At 35.8% G+C, this 12,936-nt stretch overlaps 1 protein-coding gene and 1 pseudogene across 7 annotated transcripts in view; both read left to right on the top strand.

Annotated features, from left to right (window-relative positions):
- The window catches only part of PHACTR4 (phosphatase and actin regulator 4), a 76,410-nt gene that overhangs the window by 411 nt on the left and 63,063 nt on the right, over positions 1-12,936 (top strand). For 2 of the 7 annotated variants that reach the window (XM_025041467.1, XM_025041464.1), the window contains exon 2: positions 3,848-3,932. The exons of 3 other annotated variants lie outside the window; for them this stretch is intronic. The gene's annotated coding sequence lies outside the window, so the exon portion shown is untranslated. Of the gene's footprint in view, positions 1-94; positions 304-3,847; positions 3,933-12,936 lie in introns of those variants that run through there. 2 more of the 7 variants (XM_025041462.1, XM_025041465.1) reach the window with 2 other exon arrangements.
- On the top strand, positions 6,204-6,322 carry LOC112472972 (annotated as a pseudogene).

The following is a 12,936-nucleotide window of genomic DNA, read 5'->3' as shown; positions in this document are numbered from 1 at the left end:
CCACCGTGGTCCCCGCGGTGGCTCCTCCAGCGGCCGCGCGCCCGGTTTCGGCGGCTTGGCGGGGCCCTTTTGTCTGGGCTACTTTGCGCCCCTTTGTGCTGGTGTGTGGAGTCGCTCCTCGGGGAGCCCGCCGGGCCGGTCCCTGACGGGGACCTGTCCCTGGGGATCCGGTTACAGTAACCAGATCGGATCAAAGTCCATTTTTCAAAACCGTCCTGTCTCCGACCTCTGCATCCCGGCTGGGCAGAGCGGAAGCTTCAGACTCCGGCAGAGGTAGACGGAATTTCTGCAGAAAACCTCGAGGTTATTGTCTAAATTATTAAGCGTCAGCCCGGGGCTGCTTCAGGGCACGAAACTCGGGGCGTTTTTCCAGGTGGTGGTTGGGGGAAGATGGGCCTTTGGCAAAGAAGTGAGCCCCACTCTCTGGGAAACCCCAGAGGGATCGGCTTTGCAGCGATGTTTGTATGGGTCGCAGCTGTGATCGGGGAACCCAAGAATCAATGCGATGGGCAGAATGGTAGTACACCTCTCGAATTTCGGAGGAGAGAAAGTGATTTATAGGGCAGCGAGCAGCTTTTTCATTCATTGCATGCAGAAAAAGACTACAGCACTTCATCCACACTCCCAATTCCTCGCCTCCGCCCCATCATCCTTATTTCTTTTGCTTAAAACAGAAAGTCGAAAGAACGTCCATCAGTAGAACGACCTGCTTTGTAGAGAAATCAGAAACTTAGTGGCTTCTAGAAAGTAACAGAAAGGACTAGTTGTTCACCAAGTAATAGGAATGAAGCCAGTTTGCTGGAAGGAGAGGTGGTAGATCCTTACTACAACCGGTGCATGTGTGGATTTGATAAAATTTTGTTAGTGGTTACGTTATGTATGTCCCGTTGGAGGACTGAATCGCTAGATATTCGGCTTAAGATAACTCTTTGTAAGGTCATTGCAGGTACTCTTTTTGAAAAATAGACGTAGTATTTCAAGTTTGAAATGAGGACAACCAGGGCCTCTTTACATGAATCAGGGAAAGTTATTAAAGTTAATATAGGTTAAATTCCCACCCTAGCCAAGTAGGCAGATAAAACCCTTTGTACTTCATTGCTTTCATAATGGAAGCGATTTATTCTGAGAATCCCAGATTGTGTTAGTAATATCCTATTGGGATAGAGATCTTTAATGCAATTGTTCTTCATTTTTTAATCCAGCAGTGAGTGGGGATTGTTTGTGTTTTCCTAACTATGCTTTGAAGAAGCATCCACTGAATTGTTCCAGTAGTTTTAAAACTGCAGTTGCTAATGACTGGCTGTTACTTATTTCTCCAAACATTACAATGCTATCACTGTTATTTTTTGAAAACATCTTATATACATTACGTAATTTAATTCTCACTATGATTCTGTGAAGTGGTTGTTCTCTCATTTTATGGCTGATAAATGTTAAATTTACAGCCTCAAAAATGCTGACTTGCCCAAGGTAACAGAACTAACTTAGGAAGGAAATAGTAAAGTAAACCATACTCCAAGTCCAGTGCTCTTTCCATTACCTTAAACCTATTGTTGTTACACCTCTTACCACCTTGTGATTTACTGCAATTTAAATATTAGAGAAAAATAATGAAAATATTTTCCAATCAGCAAACCGATTTATTAGGAACTAGAGTTTCTGGAATTATAAACAATCGTTCTGAACCAGAAGTCATACTGAATGTTGGTCCCATTACTTTATCTTATGATGTGCTGTGATTATCTTGTACCTAGACAGAATGGCAAATTTATGGATCCCTAGAGGTGGAAGGATGGTGTGTTCCTGGGCTGAGGTTTTGACTAATCTTTGCTTAAAGGTTTATTAAGAAATATGTTGGAGAACGTATATACAGCAGCTTTGGCTGCTGGAACATTGAAGAACTGAAACTTTTCAAATACTTTTCTAGCCAAAGAGTCAAGACTCAAGAAAATGCTTTCTTTAGTTTTTGCTCTTACTAAAAAATTTTAATCAGTTTCAGACCTGCAGTTTAAGTCTTGGATTTATGTTAGAACATGCCATGAATGTGACATCAGAAATAGAAACCTATTTCACCTCCCTCACTTAAATTCTTTTGGGGTAAAATGCATAACATACCAATAGAATTGAGTCAATACAATTAGTCTGGCTTTCCTAACTAGTAGAAGCCTGTTTTAAATCTCTCTTTTATTATGTAATCATAATGGGAAGGAACTTTTTCCCCTTGTGTGTGTGTGTGTGTGTGTGTGCGCGCGCGCGCACGTGCGTGCGTGCATGAGTGTGTGTGTGTGTTTTGCTGTAGTCTTACTTCCAAGTCAATTCATTAATTCAGTCAACAAATATTTATTGAAAGCCTTTTGTGTTCTAAGCACTGTTGTAGACCAACCCTGAGGACAAAGCAGCGAAAACAAAAGAAGTCTTTTCTTTTTGGGGACTTATGGACTGATGGGGGTGGGGGAAGAGGGAGGAGTCAGACAGTAAATAAGTATTAAATACAGTCCCTTCTTATTTACTGTGCAACTTTGAGGGGTAACCTCTTTGAACTTTAGTTTTCTCATCTTTAGCATGAAGGTAATGATTCCTTCTCTACCTAGCTTGTGGAATTGTTTCCAGAAGCGGGCAGGATAAGTATATGGTTGGTTGTATTATACTCTTCAAATTCCTATAGTAAGTTACCGTTACTACTATTAGAAAAGGGAAAGGACAATTGAAAGAAGGTTATTTAGAAAGAAAGTCTAATTTCTGGTCTACGAGAAACTAATGTCCCATTGTGAACCGTCTGCGATTATTAGTCATGTCTTCGCATAGGCTCCCATAACCCTTTATGTAGACATTTTTTTTAATAGCACTTAACGAATAAGACCATTATTATTCTGTATTGTCACAGTTAACTGTCTTAATGGCAGGGACTGTGTCCGAGTCTACATCCTTACTGCTTAGCACACAGTCCAGGTATTTCGTTGGAACTTTATAATTTATGTTGAGTGAGTGAATGAATAAAAAGTAAGCAGAGGTAGTTGTGGAGAATATCAGAACACAGATGTGATGGCAAAATGGTTCTTTTATTCAGCAGATTTTTGTTGTTATTGTTTTGACCATCGTGTGCTAGGATCTGGGTTATGTTCTGGTGGTACCAACATATGAAGGTATATAGATTCTGCTTTGAAAAGCTGACATGACAACATTTAACTGTGTGGTGGGGGTGTTTAATATGGGTAAGGGCCTGAATGATTCTATTTGGTAGTCAGCGAAGGAAGGGATTACAGAGAAAGTGATTTTGGAGTTTGTTCTTGAGGGATGAATAAGAATTCACTGGGTAGGCCAGTTAACATTAAGGTTATTCAAGCCAGAGGGAGCATCTTGAGCATAAGAATGGAGATGCAAAAATATGAGGTGTGTCTGGGAAGAGTGAGCAGTCTGGTATGGCTAGAAGGTATTGCAGTTGGTTTTTCACATTTTGGGGGTTAGATATCTGCTCTAGAAAATTTGAGAAGAGCATTAGATTTCCAGCCCAAAAAATTGCAAATAAGCAAACATATGCAAATAATTTTAGGAAGTTAGGGAATGCTGTGGGGTCTCTGGACTCCTGGGGTGGAGTAGCTGAAGAGTTACAATGGTGGTGAAAGGAAAGTTTGCTGGTTTGAAAGTTTGCTAAAGATAGTTCAGGCTTTTGATTAGGGAATTGCTAAACAATCGAAGGTTTTTAAGCAGGTATTTACAATCCGATCTGTTTTTAAAAGTAATTGCTGTCTTCAGGGTAGGTTAGAGGGTTTAGGAGAGATGTTTAGAAAGTACGTGCTAAAGAGACGGGATTGAGGGCCTTTTTAAATTTTGTTTTTTATTTTTGAAGAATGGGAGAGATCTGACTTGTTTGAAAGTAAAGGAAAAGGAGCCAGCAGAAAGGCAGATATTGACGATCTACACAAGAGGAAGAGGTGAGCCTTGAAAAGGAAACATGAAGAAAGGATGGAAGAAGATATATTTGGAAGTGATGGAGATGGAGCTTGAAATTGGAGTAGTTACCAACTGCTTATTCTGTATCCACACACCGATCTATGTACTTTTATATATGTTATTTAACTTTACAAAATTCTATAGAGTGGGTAGGCATTCCCACTTGACAGTAGATCACGGCTCAGATGAACTAAATGCCCCGAAGGCACCAAGTCAGTGGAAGAGATCTGGAACTCATATGTTTCGACTACAAAGCTCAGGATCATAATTTCTGCTTTAATAGGGTCTTGTAATGTCTGACAACCTTTTTTTTTTTCTTTTTTAATCTTCCTTTCTGAAAGAATGGGTTATCTGCAGCATGATGAAAGGATAGAGTAGGCTAGACGACTTCAGAGTGTTAAAAGTTTAGGATAGCAGTAGCAGAAAAGGTAAGGAAGTCAACCAGAGGGCTGCTGAACAGCCTTTAGCATTCAGCTGAAGTCAGACACAGATTATCCAGTAGTCCACCCATTCTGTCTCCTACATTCTCAGACAACGTTTCTTGAATATTGTTGTGAACCTCAGAAGACACACTAAATGTAATGGATGGCACTGATGCCACTGTCTCTGAGCAAGTCATAAGTCTTGTGCTTCAGTTTTCTCATCTCTAAAAGTGTCTGCTCTATTAGCTGATCTCTCAAATTCTCGGATTTTATAAGTTACTACCAAAAACATTCCAAGGGGTTTTAGGAGAGGAAGCGTGTTTAGTGACTGAGTTTTTAGGAAAGAGATGGTCGAAACTACAGCTTTCGGATTCAAGTGTGGTTTTCAGTTTAACTTCTCTATTATGTTTAAAGCAAAACCAGATGTTTGTTTGATAATCTGAAAGTTCTGACATATTTACTCCATATGAAGCATTTATTTCCTTTGGAGTCTGAAGACTTGGGTTCTAGTTCCAGGTCTATGGCTTCCTAGCTGTGAATATCCAAGTCAGCTAACCTCTTTAAACTTTAGTTTCCTCATTTATAAAATAGGGATAGTAATAATTTCTTCAGAGGTTTCGGGTGAGGTAATAGATGTGGGAGGTCTTTGTAAAGTGTGTAGTATTTAATAAATATAACAACACATTTATTAAATATGTTGTTATATTTAATAAATATGTTGTTATATTTATTAAATATAAGTTGTTATACCTGGTATATAAGTTGTTATACCTGGCAAAGGAAAAGAGGTAGTACTGTGATCAGTGCTGTATGAGGGAGAGAGCACAGGTTTAAAGTACATTTTTCGGTTCTGGAGTATTGAGTGGTAAGGGAAACAAACCTCTCGGTGTGAACTGTCAGTGCAATGAATTTAGAAGTTCATTTGTAGTATATTATGTTGCTGGGTGTTTTTTTCAGGTATACATTTAAAATAGAATCTAATCTTGAATCAAATTTGTGACTTAAAAAACTCTATTGTTAAAGATTCTCTATATTTATTCTCTCAAATATGAACTTGTTAAAGATTCTCTATATTTATTCTCTCAAATATGAACTTGTTAACTAAATTTCCAAGAGGATTTTTAGATAGATGTTGACTATATTTTATTTAAGAGTAGGTAACAAGTTTATGATTGTCTTGACAGAACTTAAGTGCATTGCTTGGTTTGTTAGTTTCCTTATGGATGCCTTGTTCTGATGGAACTCAACATATTTAATCTCTTACAGAAGATCCCTTTTCCTGCCTTTACCCTACACATGTCATCTGATAACCAGTGTCCTTGCTTCTCCCTACATTGCTGCTTGCTTACTCTCTTCTTTGCAAGTTGATTGGCAACATAGTGTCAGAAATTGGCATAAGGGATTAATGATTCATCCCTACCTTGAGTGATCCCAAAGCACTTTGTCCATATCTCTCTGCAGAGTGCTTTTCCCTCTGTAGTTTACTTTTCGATATTCTCCCTACTAAACTGTACCTGTATATGAAAAACTGAATTAGAAATTCCTATGTCATTGGTTTCAATTTATTTAATCATTACACATGATAAACAGTTTTTACAAATAATGCTGCCACATAGATCTTTGGACATGTAATTTTTGTTTGTTTGTTTTGTTTGTTTTTTAATATGAGATCACTGGGTCAACAGGTATGAACATTTATATAGAGCTTTATTGGCTTTACCAAATTGTCAACATCAATATTCTAATTTTCAGCACTACTAACAGTTCAGTACTTGTTTATTTACAACCAACCCTACTAGTAATAGATTTTAATATTTTAAAGTAAATATAGCCTACGGCCATGCCACCCTGAACGTGCCCGATCTTGACTGATCTCGGAAGCTAAGCAGGGTCAGGCCTGGTTAGTACTTGGATAGGAGACCACCTAGGAAGGCCAGGTGCTGTAGGAAAGGGAATAAAGAAAGGAAAAATAAACATATTTCCAGTTTAACAGTTATAAATGCTGCATAATTATTGTTTTAACATTTTAATTATTAAGAAAAACAATTTTTCATATGACCGTAAATTTTATTCTTGTTTTTTGCTCATTTATTTGTTTGAGTCTTTATGGTCTTAGATACTTTTGTAAGCCTTTTGTTATGAATATTATTTATTTTCAAGTTTATTGAAAAATTTCTCCAAGACTCTGGTATTTATTTTTAGTTTTGTTTTGTACAGAAATCTAAATATTTCATGCCATAACTATTCACTCTTTTCATTGTAATTTTTGTATTTCTTCCATCATTAGAAAGTTATTTCTCCATAGGTAAATACTCTCTCTATTAATTTTTCAACTTTTGTTTCTGTTAATCTTTCTTAACTTTTTGAAAATTAATTTTGTCATATGGGATAAAAATGTTATTCTAATTTTTTTTCCATAATGCTATCAGTTATTCCCAGTAGCAATTGTTTTGAGTTTTGGAAGACACTAAATTAAAGTGTTTTTATTCATCTTGAAATACTAATATCCACCCAGGTCGTTAGAAATTTAAAACCTTCACTTATTTATAAGGGATCAAAGATATTAAAAAATAATAAAGTATGTTTCTCACATTAGTGTTGATGATGTATTTCATTCGTATTTACCTCAGAATGGGGTTCATAGAGAAATGGTTGTTCTTTGGGTGTGTTGATTGTTTATAGAATAAGGTTAAAAAGTGGAGCCCCGAAACACTTTTCCCCATGTCCAGTAAGTGACAGATAGAAAGGGGGAGGATTCCTAAGGGAAAATACAGCCTTACCTCCTCTTCTCCTTCCTCACTGATAAATCCTATTAAAAATGCTGCCAGTAGATGCCAGAGTTGCTGTATAGAGCCAGTCATAAGGTGTGAAGAATACTTTTCATTTCCTTTTACTTGGATACACCCAACTTTACCGCCTGTCCCTTCCTCTGAATTTAAATTTGAGGGAGAGCAAGCATTATGACTCAGGATATGAGAGCACCTTTACTGTATGTATTAAAGGATGATACATTGTCTCTTACCTATTGGTGGCACCAATAAGACTGGGAATTTTAATAACAGCCTTTTGCATACTCTACATGCTTACATAAAATTAAGTAAAAGATAACTGGCTTCTGGGACATCTTTGTATAATTGAGAGAGGGGCTTCATCCTTCCACTGTAGCCACATACCACTTAAGACCATTCTGTTAAATGAATGTATTTTTGCATACTGTGGCATGAGATAAATGAGAAGTCTTTGCATCAATCATTGCATACTTTCTATACATTTTTATTATGGTCAAGTTGACCATTTTAATCTTTTTTAAGCATATAATTCAGTGACATTAAGTATATTCACAGCATTGTGCAGCCATCACCACTAACCATTCATTTTCAGAACTTTTTCATCATCCCAAACAGAAACTCTTTACCCACTAAATAATAACTCCACATTGCCCTCCTCCCTCAGCCCCTGGTAACCTCCATTCTACTTTGTCTCTATGGATTTGCCTATTCTAGGTACCTCATGTAAGTGGAATAATAATATTTATACTTTTGTATCTGGCTTATTTATATTTTTAAATTATCATCTTCTCTTTGTGCTTACATTTATTTTGCAGAAAATCAGAAGTTCCTTCTAGCTTCTTAACTCTTTGGAGGAAAGCTACCATTTTAATAAAGTAGAAAAGCAGCACTTAACTCTCTTCAGGGCTTAAAGAATTAATAACATAAGTATCTCTTCAGATACTTAAGGAATTAATAACCAAAGATTTAGAGGATTTGGTAAATAAAATATTTTAGTATATGCTCTTGCTTTTAGAGTGTAGAATAGAATAAAAAATATTAAAGAACAGTTGTTGAACAGCTTCTTCCTTTTAACTAAAAGGTTAAAAGGATTAACCTAATATCAATATGCCATATTAAATTCCTGTAAATAGTGAACTTAAATATGTCATGCGGAAATATTCATACTCGATATCACTATAATCTAGGCATACATGAACTTTTTTTAAAAGTTCATTTAAGTCAGTCTTTCTATCAATCACTTTTTGATTTTTAACACTTTATAAACATGTAGCCAAACTTGCTTTATTAAAAAGAAAATTTTCTTGCCTGAAGTTCATTTTTAGTATTAAGTATTCCAGGAGAAGAAATAAGATGATTAATTCTGATCTGAAAATCTTAAAAATAAATTTTAATTGTAAAAGAAAATATACATAGAAATTCAGATAGTAAAGAAGCACATAAAATAAAAAGCAAAAGTCTTTACCTTCACCCTACTGTCTCTTAGTTCCACTCCTGTCCCACTGATTAACAATATTAGTGAATATCCTTCTATTCCTGCCTATTATGCAACTTTTCTTTTTTTTTTTCCAACAACATATTGAATACATCCTTTTACATTAGAACATAGTAGGTATCTTTCATTCTTTTTAATATCTGTATGGTATTCAATGCATAAAGGTTTTGTACTTTAACCATTTTCCTATTGACACACATTTCAGGTCTCTCCCAATTTTTGCCATTATACATAATACCTTTTGTGAGTAGAGATAGTTTTTCTGTAGTTTAGAAGTAGAATTGCTGAGGGGTCAAAGGTTTACAAATTTTGCATTGAATTGGTGCTGCTAAAATGCCCTCCAAAAAGATACACCAAATTACCTTTTGATTCAGTTTATGAGAGTGTACTTTTCTGTACATTAGCATCATTTATTCATTTATTGAATACCACTAATACTGAATATTTTATTTTTGTTTTTATTTTTTTCCAACTTTATTGAGCTATAATTGACAAATAAAAATTGTGTGTATTTAAGGTCTACAATGTGATGTTTTGATGTATGTATACATTGTGGAATGATTACCACAGCCAAGCTAATTAACATAACCGTCACTTCACAGTTACTCTGTGTGTGTACGTGTGTGTTGAGAACATGTGAGATCTTTTCTTAGCAAATTTCAAGTATACAGTACATTACTATTAACTATAGTAACCATGCTGTACATCAAGTCTCCAGAACTTATTCATCCTACACCCTTTGATCAATATCTCTCCTTTTTCCCTACTTCTTCCCCCATACTAGATATTTTAAATCTAAACCTTTCAGTTTTTAGCCATTCTGATAGGCAATAAAAACCAAAACAACTCATTTTACATTGGCATTTTCCTTATCAGTAATCAGGTCGAATATAATTTCATGTTTATTAGCCGTTTGTATTCAGTGAATTCCCTGTTATTCCAATTTATTTGTTCATGTATCTTAATCACATTAACTATTTTAAAAGATCAGGTTGACAACAAATGTGAACTTTGTTTCTTTACATTTTTAGTTTTGAGATAGAATTATATTTGGAGATTTTATATATAGTATTCTCATCCCAGTTAATGTTTGCTGCCAAAATTGTTTTTTAAAAAGATTTGATATATCACTGAATACTGTAACTTTTAAAAGTTTGTTTTGAGTCATTTTCTCAGAATGTGATATATATAATGCAAGAAAGAAACAGCTGCATTTTTCTGGGTGTAGATTTTGCTCACTGACGACAAATTGCCTTTGCTGAGATCTGTATTTTTCCCAAAAGTAGTGTTCTTTATAACTCACTAATGATATTTCCAGTGAGTACTTTTGCTTATCCATGAGCCACACCTCTATTTTAAAGAGATGATTCATGTCTCTGGTGACAGAAGGACCATGTTTAACTAGGAGGAGGAGGAGGTCACAGTTTTCTTTGAAAGGGAAAATTAGTTCCATTTTTATGTCTTTACCCTTAAGTAATATGTTTTCTTTGTGGTAAGGCAAAAACAAATAAAGTTATGAATTCATTCTATTTGTAGCTACCAAATTTCTGTATAATGTATTAACAAAAATAGTTCAGAAATAACAAAGAAAGTTACTTTAGAGAACTGTAGAGGTTTTCTACAGTTTTCTAATTTCCAGTCAAAAGAGTAGATTCTCTGGTGACAGATAATAAAGATACATGTAGATTATAGTATCTACTCCTTATATTAAGGTAGTAGCATCAGTCTGAAAAATTATAGGTCACTCTGGAAGAGCAGGTGATATACGCTATTTGTGCCTTAATTTTGTTTCTCTGATAATGTAAGTCAAATCTAGGGAATAAATGGAAATAATACTTTAATTGTCCCTTCTCTGCCAATGTAAATTGGTTTCATTGTCTTGATAATGTTTTTAGATGTTATGTATTTTGATCAAGTGTAGATCACTTTTGTTTTAGAAGTAAAATCAAGGAGATGAGCTTATTAGTATTACCTGAAAGTCTAGCCCTACTTTTCATATAATTAAAAAGGAAAGAGGGAAGCCTTTTCTTTGCTTACATATATTTCCATTATTACACATATCATAATACCTATTTATTAACATGGCTGTCTCTTATCCTCTACTAGTATTGCTTCATAAGGGTAAAACCATAAATTTATTCATCTTTGTATGTTCCCTAACATGGCACTTGGCATGTAATTGGCTCTTAATAGCTACTTGCTTAGCTGAGCTGTTATTAAGTACCCACTGTGTGCAGGAATAGTCCATATTTTACTGTTTTATTTTTAACAAATATTATTTTATGAGATTCTCAGAACTCTTTGAGGGTGGGTATTATTAATCCCACTTGAAGCCACAAGGACTAGGAGGGTAAATTAATCTGCAATATTATCTTCTGTGACTAAAATGACTAGTGTGAGTGATTGATATTTGAATCTAACTTGCTTTGATGTGTCAAATGAGGGAATCAGAGTTCTCTTAACCATCTTCTTAGTAAATTTTCATTCTTTAGTTTTTGCCTGAGTAAATATATTCACTTGCTGAGCTTTCTCAGGAGGAAGACAGTTGTTTTGAAGAATGCAGATCTAGTGTTATGGAAGTAGCATTGAAAGGAATAGAAAAGGCAGAAGCATAATCTTTAATAAAAGGTTCTTATCCATCAAAATAATGACTTGATCGTTTACATCTTGGTAAACTCATTTATATCTGTATTTGCAATTTAAGGCTGTCCTGGACACTCAAAGTGAAACAGTGAATGAAAGGTGCTATAAAGAGGGTGATTGAGACGAAAGAAGCCTTTTTGTTTTTGCACAGAAGTTATTAGCCTGTAGTGCATGCTTCTGTGTTTGTTCCACTGGATTGACCTAGCCACAGTTATTAAAGTTGAGGAACTGATACACATGAAGTGTTTGGCTAAAGCTGGGAAGGACATAGATGTATTTCACAATTCTCATATGCTAATATTAATACCTCCAAGACTATTCACAATTCTCATATGCTAATATTAATACCTCATATGCTAATATTAATACCTCGCAACAGCAGCATTAAATGTTTGTTAGGTAAACTGTAGACCAAGGCTTTTGGTATTGCAGATATAAAATAAAACCGAAATGATTTATTTGTCCTAGATTTTATGGACATGGTCACAGCTACCAGTTAAATGTGAACCAGATTGGCACATGTTTTATATGCCTCTAAAATGTTATTTTTAAATCTGTTTGATATTAAAAAAAAAACAGATGCTTTTGGTTAGGTAGTAAAAACATTATAGTCAGTTGCCTTATGTAAATCCACTCTTGTTTATGTTATGTGTCCCAGCACATCCTTGTACGAATGAATGTCCGAGGTTTAGTTAAAATCTATGTTTATAGAAAACAAGATTTTTAGCATTCAGTTAAGTAACTTAGCTGATTTGTTGTTTGGCTAGTTTAATTTGTAATTGGTGCTTTTATGGAATAAGAAAATGGCTGATATGTACTAACCTCAAACCACTTCTTTGTCCATGCAAAGTGGACAGTCAGGTGTATGGCCTACAGCTCTGCTCTCTGAGAGGATGTCCTTTACCAGTGCTTTTCAGCGCCTCCCCCTGAGTAAGGCTGTGGTGCAGCCACTGCATTTTTTGATTTGTACCCACTTAATAACCATCTGGAAAAACTGAGGGGGGTGTGTGTGTGTGTGTTTGTCGGCTGGCTATAAGGGTCCCCACATGGCCAGAGGTATCAGCTGAGGGAGTGGCGCTTGCACAGCAGTGGCAGATTACATGAGGGTTTGAGCTGTCCGCTAATGCGTGTGACTTCTGGTCCTTGTGCTTGTTACTTTCATTTTATGCTGGATTGTTGCTGGGTCCACCTCACCTTATAACTTGATGAGTCTCACAGAATCCAGGTCATGATGATGGGTGATTATGGACAAAAGGTCACTTGGTGTCACATAGTCAGGTGCTCCTTATCTACTAGGACCTAGTAGTATGCCAGGAGTTGTTTGCAAAAGGCATACAATTTTCTACTGCAAATGCCATGGCCTTGTTCCAGACTCCCATGGGTCTGTGTAGTGATTCTCCCACTGAGGCTTGTGTAATGCCATAGCAACTGCAAGATTATTTGCATCGCCACCTAGGCCTGCAGAGTCCTTTTCTGTTTTAGGATACTCTCAAAAGTGGCAACTTTTTTTGTCACTCAGTATAAAAGCCAGAGTGGTTTTGTCGGGTGTGCTTCCTTCTCAATGGATGCCTTTACTTAATTGGCATCTTTTTTTTTTTTTTTTTTTTTTTTTAATATTTTTTTTCACGTCCCCACT

The sequence above is a fragment of the Pteropus alecto genome, unplaced genomic scaffold (genome assembly GCF_000325575.1).
Source record: "Pteropus alecto unplaced genomic scaffold, ASM32557v1 scaffold39, whole genome shotgun sequence".
Lineage (NCBI taxonomy): Eukaryota > Metazoa > Chordata > Mammalia > Chiroptera > Pteropodidae > Pteropus > Pteropus alecto.
The sequence above is the reverse complement of the archived record's forward strand: the minus strand, read 5'-3'. Positions and strand labels throughout refer to the sequence as shown.